The following is a 12,863-nucleotide window of genomic DNA, read 5'->3' as shown; positions in this document are numbered from 1 at the left end:
GATGCTGTCACCATCTCGGTGGTTCTTCCTCAGTATGGTTTAGATGCAAACCACCATATAAAGGGGCCGGTCCAGAACACCTGTTGTTTTGATGATGCTCTGAGCCAGGGTCGTTCTGTCGCTGTCTTTTTCCTCTTCCAGCAAATCAGCTTCAAGAAGTGGGTGTTCACTTGACAGGTGCCGTTGTAACAACAATGTTTTTTATAGGAGAATATGTATCAGAATTTCAGGAGCAGGACCACCGAACGCGCTCCTTCCGGTTGTCATCTATATAGGTTGCCCCAGTTCTGCAAGCTGTTCATTCTCCTTTACGTGCCCCTCCCTCCCTCAATTCTTTAACTTCTTCACTTCTATTTAGTACACGGGGATCTGCCAGGCCCGGGAGCCGTCGCCAATCCCCTTCGAGGCCTTCTCCAAAGCGCAGCTCAATTCATGTCCAAGGGTTCACCTTTACCTACTAAAAACTGTCAAACCTAAAATGAGGACGTGGGCCCAGCGAGTGAAATGTTATATGTGTTTAGTGCGTATACTGCCAGGTCAACAAGCACTGTCACTTTTTGGTTGGGAAACCCTTTTACGATCATCCAATCCAACGCTAGCCTAGAAATAAGCTGCTATTTAAAATCTAGTTTTATTTTCCTGTTAATTATTTGTTTTGATTATTAAACCAGTTCCTCAGATTTATCTAATTTAGTTTTCCTTTATTAACTGCAACTGGAATTCTCATCTCCAACTGATAACAGTCCAAACAAACTTCTCAGAGCAGCTGTTCACACTCGTGCTTTTAATTCAATTCAATTCAATTTTATTTATATAGCGCCAAATCACAACAAAAGTCGCCTCAAGGCGCTTCATAGATACAGAGAAAAACCCAACAATCACATGACCCCCTATGAGCAAGCACCCCGGCGACAGTGGGAAGGAAAAACCTCCTTTCAACAGGAAGAAACCTCCGGCAGAACCAGGCTCAGGGAGGGGCGGGGCCATCTGCTGCGACCTGTTGGGGTGAGAGAAGGAAGACAGGATAAAGACATGCTGTGGAAGAGAGACAGAGGTTAATAACAGATATGACTCAATGCAGAGAAGTCCATCAATACATAGTGAGTGAGAAAGGTGACCGGAAAGGAAAAACTCAATGCATCATGGGAATCCCCGGCAGCCTACACCTATTGCAGCATAACTAAGGGAGGATTCAGGGTCACCTGGTCCAGCCCTAACTATATGCTTTAGCAAAAAGGAAAGTTTTAAGCCTAATCTTAAAAGTAGAGATAGTGTCTGTCTCCTGAATCCAAACTGGAAGCTGGTTCCACAGAAGAGGGGCCTGAAAACTGAAGGCTCTGCCTCCCATTCTACTTTTAAATACTGATTCTCTGTTTCTTATTAAGTCAGTTTTTTTTGTCACTGTAGAGTGAGCTGAACAGAGTGAATTAACAAGTGTGGGTCAATCCAATTAGGCGTTAGGGGGCAGGGTGACTTACAGGCAATTTTATGTTTTGAACATCAGTACAAGCAGACACATTTCAAACTGTCCTGTGGAACAACTGAAGCTGAGCTGATGGGTGTCAGGGAGCCTTTTGGCCTGTTCTGCCAGATCAGTTGGCTGATCCAAGTTTTTCTTTAGGGTTTAGAAAACAAATGACAAAGTGGAAATCACAACTGTAATCCAGTAATACTGTTGATTTAATGAAGCAGCAAAATAAACAGTATTTGGAAAAATTAGGGAGATTTTTTAATGAGCTTTATGGACCTAAACGTGCTGTGCTGTGCTGGTTATGACAGTCTGCCTCCTGGAGTGATTGATATGTGTATCCAGATTTGCCAGCTGTCGCGCTTCCAGCATGAGGAGCAGGCCTTTGATTTCAGTCACACCCTCCAACAATCTACCCGAATGGATCTCATGCGAAATAAAAAGCCTCAAATCCAGTCTTCTGTGACAAAAACATGACACACACACACTCAGCTTTTTTCACATTTCATTATTAATGACACGCACCAGTGAGCCTAATCCTTCTTTGAGAAAACATTCATGGATCTGAAGATGTATTTGTGCTTCCAGCTTCTTGAAAACCTGCAGCTTCATACAATACGTGTTTGTGCCTCCAAGGTGAGAGATGTACACGACAGAGTGATCCATTGTTAATTACTCATAACAATTATTAATTACTGAACACACAGAGACGCAGTCAACTAGCTAACTGAATGAAGTGTCTGGGTGGCAGAGAGAAAAACAAATTCATTAAGCTTCTTTATTATCTCCTTTAGTATGTCTGTTTAAAGCAGCCAGGTAGAAATAAATGGTTCAAAGTGTTTGACGTTGTATTTTCAACACCGCAGACACACCTCAGCAACATCTGCCATCACACTCTCTTAGGCTACATTCACACTGCAGGTCTTGATGCTCAATTCTGATTTTTTGATCAAATCCGATTTTTCGTCTGCTTGTTCACACTACAAATAAAATGTGACAGCAAACGCGCTCTAGTGTGAACGCTCAAAGCGGCCGCATGCGCAAAAGAAGACGTCACACACAACACGCTCTGTTTAGACCCAGAGCAACAGTATTGTTTGACTGATGGCCCTTAATATAAAGACTTCGGACTTCACGTTTCCCAGTTTTGCTTTAAGTTATTTTGTTATTTACATAATAATGTAAATAACCTAATAATGATCCTTATTGCTGTTTTAGAGGAGCGCTGCTTCAAAGGATAGTTGCAGATTTCTGTCAGAATCTGCAGATTATACAGTACAAATAAAATGTTCACGTTTCTCCAACGTTGTCTTCCCAACAGTTTCACTGACATCTACATTGGATGGCCAGGAAGTGTTCGCGATGTCTTCTCCGGCGCTGATAATGTCACGGCGGGGTGCGCCAATAAGTTTAGTTTACAGGACCCAGAAGCAGACACTGAAAGGCGGAGTTGCTGGCTGAACAGAAGACGATCCTTTATTTGGATGTTGGCACATGAAAAAGCATGAAGCTAGGAAAACTGTGAACACTCGAAAAACTAAAGGACTAAGAAACTCAGTGAAAATGCTATGACAAACTATGAACACTGACGAATGACGAAACACTATGAGGATGCAAACAGACGACCTGACAACGAAACATAGAAAACAGAGAACTTAAATACACACATGAGGTGATCAGGGGAAGTCGAGACACATGAGGAAACAGCTGACAAGGATGAACATGACGATGCACAGGAAATGTAAACTCAAACACAATGACATGAAAACTGGACTTTCAAAATAAACATAATAATAAACATGACAAGACAGGCATGACAGCATCAACCAGAAACATGACACAATATATCATGAACTCAAAATGCTGGGTCACAGACCCAGCCCATGACAGATAATGCTTCTTAACTCAGATAAAACTGAGGTCATTGTACTCGGCGCTGAAAAGCTTAGAAATATGGTATCTAACCAGATTCTTACTCTGGATGGCATTACCTTGGCCTCCAGTAACACTGTGAGGAACCTTGGAGTCATTTTTGACCAGGAAATGTCCTTCAACGCACATATTAAACAAATATGTAAGACTGCGTTCTTCCATTTGCGCAACATCTCTAAAATTAGAAATATCCTGTCTCAGAGTGACGCTGAAAAACTAGTTCATGCATTTATTACTTCCAGGCTGGACTACTGCAATTCATTATTATCAGGATGTCCAAAAAACTCACTGAAAAGCCTTCAGTTAATCCAAAATGCTGCAGCAAGAGTCCTGACAGGGACTAGAAAGAGAGAGCAGATTTCTCCTGTTTTGGCTTCCCTTCATTGGCTTCCTGTTAAATCCAGAATTGAATTCAAAATCCTGCTCCTCACATACAAGGTCTTAAATAATCAGGACCCATCATATCTTAATGACCTTGTAGTACCATATCACCCTATTAGAGCACTTCGCTCTCGCTCTGCAGGCCTACTTGTTGTTCCTAGAGTATTTAAAAGTAGAATGGGAGGGAGAGCCTTCAGTTTTCAGGCCCCTCTTTTGTGGAACCAGCTTCCAGTTTGGATTCAGGAGACAGACACTATCTCTACTTTTAAGATTAGGCTTAAAACTTTCCTTTTTGCTAAAGCATATAGTTAGGGCTGGACCAGGTGACCCTGAATCCTCCCTTAGTTATGCTGCAATAGATGTAGGCTGCCGGGGGATTCCCATGATGCATTGAGTTTTTCCTTTCCAGTCACCTTTCTCACTCACTATGTGTTAACAGACCTCTCTGTATTGAATCATATCTGTTATTAACCTCTGTCTCTCTTCCACAGCATGTCTTTATCCTGTCTTCCTTCTCTCACCCCAACCGGTCGCGGCAGATGGCCCCGCCCCTCCCTGAGCCTGGTTCTGCCGGAGGTTTCTTCCTGTTAAAAGGGAGTTTTTCCTTCCCACTGTCGCCAAAGTGCTTGCTCATAGGGGGTCATATGATTGTTGGGCTTTTCTCTGTATCTATGAAGCGCCTTGAGGCGACATTTGTTGTGATTTGGCGCTATATAAATAAAATTGAATTGAATTGAATTGAATAATTGGCGTCTGTCATGTCAGTGACGTAAAAGACGGATTTAATGCGACGTGACCATCAAACAGCAGTCGCTTTCTAAAACATCAGATATGTATCGGATTCAGTACCACATACGAAAGTGACCCAGATCGGATTTAAAAATATCAGATTTGTGCCGTTCACACTGTCATAGCATGATCGGATATCGGTCGCATAGGGTCAAAAAAAGTCGGATTTGATGCGCTTTGGCCTGCAGTGTGAACGTAGCCATAGATCCTAAACACACGTCGTCATCCTGTTAAATAAGCATGATGTGATGTAGTTTCCAAATTTAGCTGAAAACTGATCCAAGTGGAAGACCACTTTAATCAGACCATCTGTCACCTCCCTGATAACTGTGGCCTCTTTCAGCAGGATAATTTTCGCCCCTACAAAGCAAAAATGCCTCAGGAATGGTTTGGTAAAGGTGAGTTTGAGGTGTTGACTTGGCCTCCAAATTCCAAAGATCTCAGTCCAATTGAGCGTCTGTGTGATGTGCTGGACAAACAAGCTTGGTCCATGGAGGCCCCGCCTTGCAACTTAAAGGACTTAAAGGATCAGTTTCTAACATCTTGGTGCACAGCACACCTACATATGAGCTATAACTGATATCAGGATCAGCTTCTTCTACAAAATATAGAGTTGAAAATATGTGTGTAAAGTGTCATTTGAAAGTATAATACATTTAAGGATATAATAATTACTATTGCTGAATGCTGTGCCACATGTTGAAGTAGAAAGGGCACTGCTTCCCGTGTTGACTACAAGGCTTTTATGGCTTCAGTATTTGGGGTTTTATGCATTAACTCTTTTTATTGTCACAGAAACTCTTCTTTCCTCACCGTACTTTGCGACTACACTGAAGCCTTACTGACGGTGACATTGCATGTCCTTTGAGATCCCTCATGAGCTGTCAGGACTGTCTCGTCCCACTGTCTGTGCTGGTCAAGTAACAAGCCTGGTCGTGTCTGTGTGACAGGACTGAGTGCAACAGCATCTGCAGTCTGGCTGCATCTTCAGTTTCTTCTCCTGTGAAATGTTCTGCTTTCAGTGAAATAAATCTTCTCTTTTTTTTGCACTTTTAATGATTTTTATGTCTGCAAATCAGTAGGAGAAAAAGGCAATAAAGGAACTACTTCTGACATCCCATACTGTTTAAGCAGATGTTGCTGCATGTCTTAATATAACCCAGTCTAGCTGTCAGTCCGTGCAGTGTTTATGACAGACAGCTGACTGTGAGGCCTTATGGCATTGCTTCGCTAATTGAGCTAACTTTCAAACTCATTCAGTCCTCTGGGAGTAACGCAACTGTTACAGACAATCAACATGATGAGGCTTGTCAACTCACCACCGGTGAACTACTTCAGCTTTAGCAGCTGATTTGGTTCCCCACCAGAAACAGTCTTTATTTAATTATTTATTTCTGCGTGCAACTGGATCTCAAATATTTATCAAATAACTTCACAAATATTATTTCGGCAAAAAATGGTGGAGAAGCAGTGATGCTAACACCGAGGTAGGAAACAACAAAGTGGGATTTCAGGATTAAAATATGTCCGTGTACTTCAGAAACAAGAAGCACTCAGAGAGCTCAGACCTCCGCCACAGCAGCTCACTCGCTGGGTAGTGTTTACTTTTAAGGGACAATTATTTAATTTTTTTATATATTAATTTTGTTTCATTTTTGTTTCATCTGTTCTTTTTAGATGTAATGTAAGAAGTTTGTGGGGCAATAAAAAGCGTAGCATGACTAACTTGGCAGTTCATTCTCTTTTTCTTGACAACCCTTTCTTTAAAGATAGGACATGTTTTGGGGTCATCTTGAAAGAAATGTGATGTAAAATGTTAAAGTGAGGTCAGAGGTCAAATGTGGCATGATATTTGGATGCAAATATGACAAATATGACAAAATATGACCTGAGTTTGACTTTGAAAGCTTCCTTCTTTGGATTTGGGAGACAGACACTATCTCTACTTTTAAGATTAGGCTTAAAACCTTTTTTTTGGTAAAGCATATAGTTAGGGCTGGACCAGGTGACCCTGAATCCTCCCTTAGTTATGCTGCAATAGATGTAGGCTGCCGGGGGATTCCCATGATGCATTGAGTTTTTCCTTTCCAGTCACCTTTCTCACTCACTATGTGTTAACAGACCTCTCTGCATTGAATCATATCTGTTATTAATCTCTGTCTCTCTTCCACAGCATGTCTTTATCCTGTTTTCCTTCTCTCACCCCAACCAATCACAGCAGATGGCCCCGCCCCTCCCTGAGCCTGGTTCTGCTGGAGGTTTCTTCCTGTTAAAAGGGAGTTTTTCCTTCCCACTGTCGCCAAAGTGTTTGCTCATACGGGGTCATATGATTGTTGGGTTTTTCTCTGTATGTATTATTGTATGATTCACTGTGCAATATAAAGCGCCTTGAGGCGACTGTTGTTATGATTTGGTGCTATATAAATAAAATTGAATTGAAAAAGAAGTCAAAAGTCCAAAGTAATGTGATATTTAAAATCCTCATAAATCATTTTCTATATGTTGCCAATACAATGACAGTAAGAAACAGCTTTTAATAGCTCTATATAGCATTATTATCACATTCAGGTCAGTGAACTGACCTTGAAGAATCTTTATACTTTTATATGCTCACAATACACAGCACACTTGTAAGAATAGTATGTTTCTTGGTTCTAAGGCTCTTTGTCAGTTTTTGACCAATGAATCGTTGAAACTTTTCGAATGTCATGCATGCAGGCAAATGCTACTAAGTGTTAGCCATCCATCCATTCTCTTCCCCTTATCAAATTCACACACCATTCCCAGCCTCTACAGGGTTGAGACAGCTATGGGGCACCGCTTGTAAACAGAAACACGCTGAAATCAACGGCAACATTTTTCCACATTTAGCTCAAAACCTTATAAAAACATGTTTTTTCGAGTCATTTTTCTTAACATTTACTAAAATGTTTGTAACTTTTTTTTATTTAAAACACCATATTAAATGTTAAATCTTAAATCTAAATATAATATTTAAATCTAAATGTTAAATGTTACAGGAAACTAAATATTTAGCTAACGTGCAAATCTATTGTACGGGTCAACGGAAATACCAAAATAAAAGCTTTACGAAAACCTCCGGCGCTAAAGTGCCTTGACGCTCACTTCTCACCACCATGAGCTGCTTCACTTCTTGCCTACCAGCATGTGCAGCGATTTAGCTGGACATGTGCTGCGGCGATTGTGAAGTGGAGGCTGTAGCTGCTGAGGGTGCTGGACCTTTGGATGGCCGACAAACAGCTCTTCCAATGTTTTCAGCTAAAGGAAGTTGGAGTAGGCGGACTACCTGGACAGAACCCACACACACAAGGGGGAGAACATGCAAACTCCACAGACTCCCAGGACTTTTTTAATGATGCTGAATGTTGTATGATGAACCCAGGACGTTCTTGCTTTACGGCAGCATGGCACTGTGTCACCGAGCTGTCCCAAGTATCATATACTGAACATCATTTGGATAATTACTGAAAAGTTATTTTATAAGCCAGCTATTTGCCAGTAACTGAATATTATTGATTAAGATGTCACTGACTGTTACTAATAAATACGTATTAACACTAGATGATGTAAAAAACTAACAACACTAAATGAAATTTTGAATGGATTGTTCACTTTTTTTGTATTTTAATAAATAAACATTTGATCCTCTTTGAAACAAACAGTGTTGGGGAGTAACGGAATACATGTACCGCCGTTACGTATTTAAAATACAAAATATGAGTAACTGTATTCCGTTACAGTTACCGTTTAAAAAGGTGGTATTTAGAATACAGTTACTTTGTTGAAATAAATGGATTACACGGCGGTACTTCCCTGTTTCATATTGTGGCGGGTCAGGACTGTTTGGGTTTTGTTTGACAGCTACGTTCTGTTGTTCCAGGCGGCAGCGTTACGGTTGCCATGGTTACAGGGTGACGCTCTCTCTCTGCGTGTTTCCTGGGTGAGAGAGGCCTTTTTGTTGTTGTTGTGCTAAGCTAACAGGCAGAATGCTACAGGTATAGCTCTAAAGAATGTAGCATCATAGGCAGTGTAGTCCGTGCTGCAGGGAGAATGGACTGCCATACACGTTATGTGTCTGTGAGCGAGGGAGGGAGAAAAAGGAAAAGTACGAGCTGTCATCGAGCAGAAACGGGAGCTGGAAGCATGTAAATATAATAATAACCACTGCAGCCAAGAAGAGAGCCTGACGAGCCCAGTTGTAAGTAAGCTATTAAGACTCGACTGTACACCGTGTTCGTGTTTTCCTCTGAAACAATAAGTTCTGTTGGAGCAGCCTTTCAACGCCTCTCTCTGTCTCTGCTAGCAAAGTTGACCCAGACAACAAAGTAAAGCTAGTTTTCGGCTACGAGCCCGACACGAACCCACCAGAGGTCCCTTTACTACGGTTCGGAGCCGCGGACCTTCAGTAACAGTAATAAATCACAGCAATAGTACATTCATGTAGTTGTAAACAGCATGATAATATATTAAGTAATCCAAAGTATTCAGAATACGTTACTCTCATTGAGTAACGTAACGGAATACGTTACAGAATACATTTTGGGGCATGTATTCTGTAATCTGTAATGGGATACATTTTAAAAGTAACCTTCCCAACACTGGAAACAAATCAGTGAAGATGGAAGACTAACACATGGCACACAGTATTCAACAACTTTACATGATTTTTTAAATCATCCATATTATTTAAATAGGGACTTTTAGATTAGTTTCCAGTGTGTACAGCTTTCTTTGAGTTAGAAACGCGACATATTCAAACCTCTGGCAGTGATGACCTCTGTGATTTTGAAGTGTCTCTGAAGAGCTCTTCAACTTGTCTGTTCATCTGGCAAAGGATACGAAAAAGAGCTGCAAATTATTTAAAATGAATAATTCCACCGTAAAGACAATCACCTACAAGTGGATTGTAAATGACTGTCAATTTGTGTGAGACTGGATGTCCCAACACATTCAGCCTAACTAGTCTACTGTTCAATGTGAAAAGAAGACTCCAGGATCCCTCATCAGGTAACTGTTAGTATCAGAATGCATGTGTCCGCGATCATAAATGCACGAGTGGTGTCCCAGAAAACGTCTTTGCTGTCCAACAGGAACAGTGGAGCTGAACAACACTTTGTGAACATGGAGGTAAAGACCTGGCCTTTTGAAGTAATGCAGTCTGGACATGAAAGAGAAATTTGTTTGATCACAATAACAGCAGTCTTGTTTGGCACAAATGAAGGGGAACTATTTTGGAGAGTAATTTTGAAGCACAGACATGTTCTTGTTTGGGTTTGCTTTGCTGCCTTGGAGACTCAGCAGTTGGTTATTCATCTATGAACCCTACATCCTTTGGAAAACAGGCTGGTAAAAACTATCTAAGATGGACTACAAGTAGACGGTTCAGAAAGAAGGCAGAGTCATTGGCTGGTTTAGTCACAATGCAGATTTGAAACCCATCACACGGTGCAGCCCCCTCTAGCTTCTGCTCGGTGGCTACTGGGTGACCCCTCAGCCCTTCCCATGAGGGTGGCACGGATGCCCCTCCGGTGGTCCTCCTTGGGCTCTTGCACTCTGGGGCCTCTGGATGTCTGGGGCCTGGATCTCCTCCATGCCTGCTTCATGCCCTGGGGGCGGGGCTATGGCTCTCTACATCCTCTAGCAGACCATTACATGGGGAAACCCTTTGAATACAAGCGCGCTGATCCACACAGGTGTGCACACAGGTGTTCACTGTTCGTAGACTTAAATCACACCTTTCTTGGCTGCTACTTCAAAGCACATTGTGCGCTGTCTGTCCTGCGTGCTGCACAACAACATTCAATATTTAGTATTTACTGCTGTTTACACTTAGCTAGATTAATGCGATGGTGTTGTGTTTAGTATGTTGCTTTGTTGTTGTTTTTTTTGCTTGTTTTCTATTCTTTTTCTCTCAACAGGTGATCCAGGAGATTTTTCCCCCTTTCTCACTGTCCCTCTCCCCTTCTGTTTTTCTTTTCCTTCCTCTTTCTTTCTCCCTTTCCTATCCCTCACTCATGTCTGTCCCGTCTGTAAGGAATGTCTTAAAGACATAAAGACTTGGATGGCCACTAACTTTCTGCTTCTTAATTCAGATCAAACTGAGGTCATTGTACTCGGCGCTGAAAAGCTTAGAAATATGGTATCTAACCAGATTCTTACTCTGGATGGCATTACCTTGGCCTCCAGTAACACTGTGAGGAACCTTTGAGTCATTTTTGACCAGGAAATGTCCTTCAACGCACATATTAAACAAATATGTAAGACTGCGTTCTTCCATTTGCGCAACATCTCTAAAATTAGAAATATCCTGTCTCAGAGTGATGCTGAAAAACTAGTTCATGCATTTATTACTTCCAGGCTGGACTACTGCAATTCATTATTATCAGGATGTCCAAAAAACTCACTGAAAAGCCTTCAGTTAATCCAAAATGCTGCAGCAAGAGTCCTGACAGGGACTAGAAAGAGAGAGCATATTTCTCCTCTTTTGGCTTCCCTTCATTGGCTTCCTGTTAAATCCAGAATTGAATTCAAAATCCTGCTCCTCACATACAAGGTCTTAAATAATCAGGCCCCATCTTATCTTAATGACCTTGTAGTACCATATCACCCTATTAGAGCACTTCGCTCTCGCTCTGCAGGCCTACTTGTTGTTCCTAGAGTATTTAAAAGTAGAATGGGAGGCAGAGCCTTCAGTTTTCAGGCCCCTCTTCTGTGGAACCAGCTTCCAGTTTGGATTCAGGAGACAGACACTATCTCTACTTTCAAGATTAGGCTTAAAACTTTCCTTTTTGCTAAAGCATATAGTTAGGGCTGGACCAGGTGACCCTGAATCCTCCCTTAGTTATGCTGCAATAGACGTAGGCTGCCGGGGATTCCCATGATGCATTGAGTTTTTCCTTTCCAGTCACCTTTCTCACTCACTATGTGTTAACAGACCTCTCTGCATTGAATCATATCTGTTATTAATCTCTGTCTCTCTTCCACAGCATGTCTTTTATCCTGTCTTCCTTCTCTCACCCCAACCAATCACAGCAGATGGCCGCCCCTCCCTGAGCCTGGTTCTGCTGGAGGTTTCTTCCTGTTAAAAGGGAGTTTTTCCTTCCCACTGTCGCCAAAGTGCTTGCTCATAGGGGGTCATATGATTGTTGGGTTTTTCTCTGTATCTATGAAGCGCCTTGAGGCGACTTTTGTTGTGATTTGGCGCTATATAAATAAAATTGAATTGAATTGTAACAACTGAAAATAAAATAACATAAATAATAAAAACAAAGGTCGATCAAATGGACCAATACGGCAATGCCATGATGATCCATTTGGCAAAATAAATCCATTGGGTATCCTTGTTGGTCTTCAGACAACAATTCTGACGGCTAAAGAACCAAATGGGACAGGCAAAAAAAACCCCAAAAAATAAAACAAAAAAACCCCCATCACACTGTTGGAGGGTTTGAGAGAGATGTAGCACGTGGACGGAATTTCTATTGTAATGTGATGTTGGTGTGAGGCTGTGCTTTGTGTTGTCTGGAGAATCTCCTCTGTAAAACCACCTCGTTAGCAGCAGCATGTCCACCCTCTTGCATTGTGTCTCTTTTTTCTTTTCTACTGTCTCAAATCTTCTCTTTGTACTCACCTGTATGTTCTGACGTACTGTATCAGACAGGTGTTGGTGGGGTTATCTAGTGTTAGCAGACAAAGAAGAGGTCCAGATTGTAGATATTGTCAGCAGTGAAATTGGATACTTGTTACAAAAACAAAGTTCTAAGTGGTTAGTAGTCCAAAACGAGCTCACAGAAGCAGGGACTGGATTTTGGAGTAAAGCTTACACTTGTGGCTGATAGAGGAGGCAAACATTTAGCTCGTCGCTGGAATCAGTTGTTTGCATCTCTGTTGCAGTGAATGAACACAGTGACAGCAGCCCTGCATGAATCTTTCATTTTCAGAGGTGTTTTTTTTTTTAGCAATGTCAGCGAGGTGCTGATTGTGCTACAGTTTCTGAGCAGTCTGTGGTGAAATCCATTCAATTTATGTCTCCTTGATATATTTCATATTAATATCAGATACAAGAACGTGACTCAAATAAAAAATAAAAATGTAACGGTGAATGCAGAGAAAGGAATTTGCACCAGTGTTCGTAGTACTGACAGATGCAGATTCAGCCACCAGGTGGCACTGTTCTCCCAGGTTATTCCAGGAACGATTGAAAAACATCTGCACTTCTGCAATATGCAATTGCTAAGAGATCCACAGTTTGCTTTCTTTGTGACAAGCTGAA

This window comes from Neolamprologus multifasciatus, chromosome 10 (assembly GCF_963576455.1).
Source record: "Neolamprologus multifasciatus chromosome 10, fNeoMul1.2, whole genome shotgun sequence".
Classification (NCBI taxonomy): domain Eukaryota; kingdom Metazoa; phylum Chordata; class Actinopteri; order Cichliformes; family Cichlidae; genus Neolamprologus; species Neolamprologus multifasciatus.
The sequence above is the reverse complement of the archived record's forward strand: the minus strand, read 5'-3'. Positions refer to the sequence as shown.